At 45.8% G+C, this 6692-nt stretch overlaps 1 long non-coding RNA gene across 1 annotated transcript; it reads right to left on the bottom strand.

Annotated features, from left to right (window-relative positions):
- Nucleotides 1–4562: 4562 nt before the first annotated feature.
- LOC122387043 lies at nucleotides 4563–6173 on the bottom strand. Its single transcript, XR_006257491.1, has 3 exons — nucleotides 5972–6173; nucleotides 5142–5262; nucleotides 4563–4757 (listed from the first exon to the last, which is right to left on the bottom strand). It is a non-coding gene; the product is annotated as an uncharacterized LOC122387043 (long non-coding RNA).
- Nucleotides 6174–6692: the final 519 nt, after the last annotated feature.

Genomic DNA, 6692 nt, shown 5'->3' with positions numbered 1-6692 from the left:
AACTCGGATCTTTGGTTACAATCATCTCTGGAATGCCTATTTATCACACATTTCAATCCATCTTCTGATGAAAACAAAAAATAAAATAACCAACGCTCTATCACTCACTCCTCATCTCAATCTTTTAATATCTCAATCTCATCACATTTTCCACCAATCTTCTGAGTGTGTCAATATCAAAAAGGTAATCTCTTCGCAATTGTGAGTTGTCTCTTCTTGTCGAAAACAAAAATAAATAACAAACGCACACCTGTCGGGCGTCGGCAGCCAGCCAGCCCAAACAACAACAAGACCGAGGATACCAATGCGTAAATACAATTTGATTTAGTAGCCTTGCGATAATTCAGTTTGTATATAGCGCGCAACCACTGTCTCATAATTGTCCCTACCAGCCGCTAGACGCACTCGTAATATATAATATCACACGGGGCCGGTAAAATGTTTCATTCAGGACCGAGGGATTTGTTGAGTTTTCCGCACGAGACCGACGGTCGAGGGCGGAAAATTCAACAAAGCCCTCGGTCCTGAATGAAACATTTTACCGGCCCCGTGTGATATTATATATTACTTATTAGCATATGCCGGAGTATGTCTTTAGCATTAGCGCGAGCGTGCGGTAAAAGCTTTTTAGATTAAACCGCATAATGTTGAAGGCTATTGAGCAAAGGTTTCGGCCCATGGGCAAAACATTTTATCAGCGAACTTTTGAAGCATTTCCTGAGACGGAGGAAGGCGCTGGAAAAGAGCTTAACTGATAAAAATCTAACGTGAACTTACGTGTTGCATTTGGTCGCTTTGAACTATTGAAGATTGTAAATGTTGGTTTTCAATAAGATAATATTTGAAATCCTAATGTAGGTACAGACATATTAATTAATCACCTACATTTATGGCGTCAATTTCATGCCTTTTACAACTGCAATGAATTGACAAAAAAAAAAACGCATTTCACATTGATCAGTAAAAACTTTATTCATACTGACATGGGTAAAAAACCAAGCGCTCACTTCACTTCACCTTCCACTCTTCTTACGGAGCGAGCGAAGCGAGCGTAGTCTTTCCTTAGATTAACCCTATTCCTGGCGGGGGGGGGCCTCAGGAGCCCCCCCCTGAGGTTTTTTGGTTATATCTCCCAAACGCGTTGAGCTAGGAAGCTCAAATTTTCTGACTTTTCCTAAAAGGCTTCTACGCAACATGTCTGAAAATTTTGAGTTGATCTGACCTCAGGTCAGGTCACCAGAGGCGGTTTGGTGACGCTACCTCAGAAAAGTTTGCAAGCACGCCAGAGCTAGAGTTTTTGACCGATCAATTTCTTCTCTTCAGGGTTTAGTTAGGGTACCAGTATGTGCAATTTGTATATCTCAGAATTTTGATATCGGTGACCTAAGGTCAGGTCAATTTCGCGACCTCCCCATTATAAGTCAATGGGGGAAAAATCAACTCCCTGTTTTTACCACTAAAACGGGTCGGAATGGCCCCATATACCATACATGACTTCATATACGATCAACCTTCACTACCTTGAGGTCTGTTTTGCTGTTGGGCAGCTGTGAGGTCATGTGACGTCATCAAAGGTCACCAAAGGTTTTTGGCCAATAACTCCGTACAGGAACAAGATACAGACGCGTGGATGGTCTCATTGTGTTCAGCTCGTCAAGACGCATCGAATGATATACATGATGACCTCGAGGTCACGTGACCTGAGGTCAACCTTTGACCTTGACCTTTCGAGGTCAACATATATATCATTCGATGCGGATTGACGAGAGGATCACGATGATGCCCTTAGTTTGTTCCTATCTTGACTAATTCGAAAGTTATTCGAGAAAAACTCTCTCCATATCTAGTGCCGCCATTTTGACTTTTTCGACCCCTGTGACGTCATCTTTGACCTGACCTGAAAATGACCTTAGTAAAAATTGTAGATCTTGGCCGTGCGTATCCGATGCCGTTTACCGCTTGTCGCTATCTTGCTTCGTTCTCGAGATCTCAGGGGGGGGGCCGAATCGGCCCCCCCCGCCAGTTTCTTGTCCCGGCGGAGCCCGCCAGGAATAGGGTTAACGGAAATTTCTGAGTATGAGCGGCCGGCCGGCCGGCCGGCCGGCCGGCCGTGGTCACGCTTTTGCGAGGCTTATATCTCAGCAACCACTTGACCGATTTACACGCGGTAATTTTTGTAGGGTAGCTTCATTCCTTCTACCAAGTATTGGACTATTCCCGATGCATGTGGGTGACCCGTTATGCACGTGCCACGTGCAAAACGAAGAGGTGTCAGTTTTGTAATTGTTGCAATATCTCGGTAACTACTTGGCCGATTGCGCTGAGAGTTGGCATGTAGGTAGGCACCCACTAGGCACTGCATATACATGTGCCAGAGTTGGGGTGCTGCTGCACGTGCGCACGTGCAGGGGTCGTTTCCAGATCTCGGGAACGGCTGGACCGATTGCGCTCAAATTTGGTACACGGTTAGGGACCGGTTAGTAGGGTGCCGTGCACAAGTCAGTTGGGACCCATTTTGCACGTGCGCACGTGCAGGGTGCCGCTTCCAGATCTCGAGAACGGCTGGGCCGATTGTGCCCAAATTTGGCACATTGCTAGAGACCAGTTAGTAGGGTGCCGTGCACAAGTCAGTTGGAGGTACCCCCTCGCAATTTCGCACGTGTAAGGCCCACCCTCTCGCTCGCTCCGTTAGTCGCCCCAAAAGGCGTTATACTGGTCTAATATTGAAAACGAACGTTACTCTGGCTTCTCATATGACATGATGATGTTCTTGGTTTGATATGAATCCAAATTCCAACTCAGAGCCAGACACACGGATGGAACACAGTGATCTTGAGTCGGCTTGGTTTATTTTCTTGGTCAGGGAATATGTACATTTTTTAGTTCTTGATATTCGGTCTTGGTTTTTCCACTTCTTTCAAGCATGTAAAATTGTTAAAGAAGCTTAAATATGGAAATTAAACGGCATATGCTAAAATAAATATCACACTTGGGCCCAAGGCCGTATATTAGAAGGTAAACTCGTCAGGCGGTTTGTTTACATTTGCTCAGCTGACGAAATGACGTCAAAGGTCGTCCACCCTCACGGATCAGGCAGCCGCATGCAGTACAATACGCGGACGTTTTTTGGGAATTGAGACGACTTTAGCGATATTGAACGATTAAATTACGTTATACCAGCTTCTACAAACCTGCAAACCGGTTTATGCTAATGTGGTGCCATAAAAACCAGTGTGGAAGGAGTTTATATTGATGCATTATCGGCTGGAAAAACACCATAACTTCGACCGTAGCCGACTGAGCCAACATTGACCTATGCTTGGTTATGGGTCAGCATTGTTGCCAGAATGTCATAATTTACGCGGATTTGAACAACAACTATAGCATTAGACGTACGATTACGAGGTTTTGCTCACAACAGTTAGGTATACCGAGCAGAGCATATACCCGGCCGGGGCACCAGCGCCGAAACTGAAGCGTGAACGGTGGCCTGCGACAGGAACGCATATGGCTGCCAGTGATACGGTATGTGGTGGCGCATCGGATGCAGCCCTGCCACTTTCGGTCCAGAACTGGCTGCCATTCGTTGGTCCCAGTCCAGCTGCCTCAATCGGTCCCGGTTTAGACGCCTTTGCCGGCCCCGGTTCAGACGTCTCAGTCTTTCCCGGTCCGGAAGTCTCAACTCAAACTTTATTGAACAATCTTATCGACATTATCTTGGTAGAAAACACAAAACAGTAAGACAGAACAAACGAGCAAACTCAAGCAGCACTTCAAAATGACGATAGGTACACACAAACATCAGCGTGTTTCAGCAGCATCCACGCGTCGCTCCGCGCTGTCTCACAGCACCCCACGGGGTCAAACCACTACGTGGGTTCGTAACACGCTGGCCACAAAACATGGGTTACCAGCGACCAACACAAAACTCTGAGAGCAGGGGTCCATCCAACCTAATTTACAAACACAGCAGGGGCTGCTGTGTTTTGGCCAGTCAATGGCCATTAGCGCCAACCCCGCCGGCGGCAGCAGGAGCGACAGGCAGGGACAGCGCATGCAACTCGATCGCAAAACCATTCTTCTGGCATTGCTCTGCGTCTATAAAGGAGAATATCCCGCCCTCATCTACCCTTCAGGACCTGGCCGGGGACACTAACGAGACGCGGACATTACCCACTCAGCTGAGCAGTGAGCACCCTTTCGACCGGTCCGGGGCCCAGCTCTCGCCACATGACCGAGGGCTACTGTTAGGGTGCTGTCCTGTCCTGCTGTTCTTTTGCTGTCCTCCATCAGTCGGCTCCGAACCACCAGCCTCGCTGCCGCGCCGGGGTCCGGAGAAGAAGCTGCGCTGAGACGATCTGGAACCATCAGCCGGGCTGTGAGTCCCCACCGCCATGCGGTTGCTGGGACCGGGGCGGTGCAACCACACTCGCGTCCTGACTGCGCTTATGTGCTTCTCTCCTCGGAGCAGAGTCCGGCAGCGCAACCTGACTGACCTGAGCACGCCCCGCGCGAGAAGGCGTCTGGCGTGGCGCGCCGGCCTCGACCATCTGTCACACCGCCTCGGGATTCATGATCCAGATCCGATCGAATCGTCAGATTAAAATGTCTCTTGTATGGTAAACACAGATAAAAATCCCTCCTTCTTGAGTCGCAGAAGGCCAGGGAGGCTTGACAGTCTACGGAGGTCGACGACTGAGAAACGCTCCAGCAGCCGCAGTTGGTCAGCTGCTCAGCAACACTCTCCGCCAGCGAGACTGAAAACAAAAACCTTCCATGAAATGCAAATTAAGGATGACTGAAGGATGCATAATACCCAGTAAAACGAATAACTATTCAGTAAACAAAAAATGTCACTTCCTTGCTTGGAAAATTGTATTTTAGTCACTAAATGCCATGGCAAAGGAGCTGCCTAAATCGATGAATGTCAGCAACTCGCCAAACAACCTGTGTAAAACAGTTTGTTATTGTATGTGACTCGGTAGACACAACCTTTTGACCTTAGCCTGCACTAAATATGATAGCAAATTAGCCATGCTCCATTATCATTTTCCCCTTTGAATTAGGTAATTGTTTTTGGGAGCTGCCACAACTGCACAGATAGGCACATTAACATTGCTCACACACACAGATTCACTTACTTGTGAGTTGCTGGGAGGTGATGTGTCGTGCCTTGGTCACCAGTCACAGAATAACTGAAGCCTCCTGGAAAAGCGCTGTAGCTGTTGGCGACTGGCGTCACCACAGCTGGTCGGTGGGACACTGTAAACAAGATGTGACTTTAAACGCTGCTCCAGGTACTTTGGTCATGATCTATCATAACATAGTTAACATTTCTTCTAATCAAACTAGGGCCTAGGGGAGTTGGAGTGATACTCCTCCATCATACCAATGCGCTAACAAGTATTGAAGAAAACACATGAGCCCTAAAACCAATAAAAAACGAACACAAAACATACCTACTCATTCATAATTATTAATTACCTATTCTTTTTTAATTTCAAAGGAATCCTGTTCACCTAAAAATATTCAGCAAACCACTCACCAATTGCCTGACACCATAGTGCACACAGAAGTTTGAGGCCTGTGTAGGCTGTGCAATATTATATGTGTAGATCAAGATGAAGTACAGTGAGACGTGAGTCAGTAGGTTTTAAGTTGTAGGTTGGTAGATTGTAGGCTTGAAATTGTAGGTTTTCGGTGAATAGGTTGTAAGTTTGTAGATTGTAGGTTGGCAGGTTGAAAGTTTTTGGTTAGTACCTAGGTAAGGTTAGGTCAGGTTAGATTTTTTATCTTCACTGTACTTTATCTTCACATTTACCGGCTGTGCAGACTGCAGGCCTGTTGGACCGGATCTTTGTAATGCAAAGCACTCGCTCATTCTAAAAGTACTGGTTGTCAAAGACAGAAGAGAAGCGGATGGCTCCCCTGTGGATGTCCAGATACTTACCTATCAATTATGGCAGCTTACATGAGTTACAGAAGCAATTGCAGCTTCCTTTGTCCGTCTAGGCTTTAGACAATTGACCACACTTAAAACAAACAAACATGCAATTTTGTTTGGTATTGGAATACATACCAATATTTCTACATTTACAAAAGTATATGATAATTCTTATTAACAAGTACTTGCTGGTAATAATCAGAAAAAAAAACTCAGAAATGCCAGACAGAAAAGTATTAAAAACAACTAACAATTGATATCAATTAAAATACACTAATTTGCAAGCAGAAGATTGTAACACGCGCGCAATAAATGTAAAAAATAGCTAAATTTCTGCTTCAATTCCTTAAACCACTGTCATAAATCGTAATTCCCAACTAATTCACTGCTACGCTAGAACTCAAAGACTACAAGTTTTTAGGTATTGTAACCTTTACAACATGTAGAAAATGTCTTATTAAACCATTTGAGACCAAAAATGTTCCACTTTATTCCGTTTTAGTTGAGAAAACAGCAAAGAAAGTGGACGACCTTTGACGTCATTTACCTTCTGATTGGCCCAAAAAGCCTTCCCTATGGCGCAACATAGAAACGATGACCCCCTGCTTGGGCCAGAATGTTTCATTCCGGACCTCGGGCTTTGTTGAATTTTCCGCCCTCGACCTTCGGTCTCGTGCGGAAAACTCAACAAATCCCTCGGTCCTGAATGAAACATTTTACCGGCCCCGTGTGATATTATATATTAGCA

Source organism: Amphibalanus amphitrite, unplaced genomic scaffold (genome assembly GCF_019059575.1).
Source record: "Amphibalanus amphitrite isolate SeventyFive unplaced genomic scaffold, NRLGWU_Aamphi_draft 000271F_arrow, whole genome shotgun sequence".
Classification (NCBI taxonomy): domain Eukaryota; kingdom Metazoa; phylum Arthropoda; class Thecostraca; order Balanomorpha; family Balanidae; genus Amphibalanus; species Amphibalanus amphitrite.
Note: the sequence above shows the minus strand (reverse complement) of the source record. Positions and strands in the feature narration are given on the sequence as shown.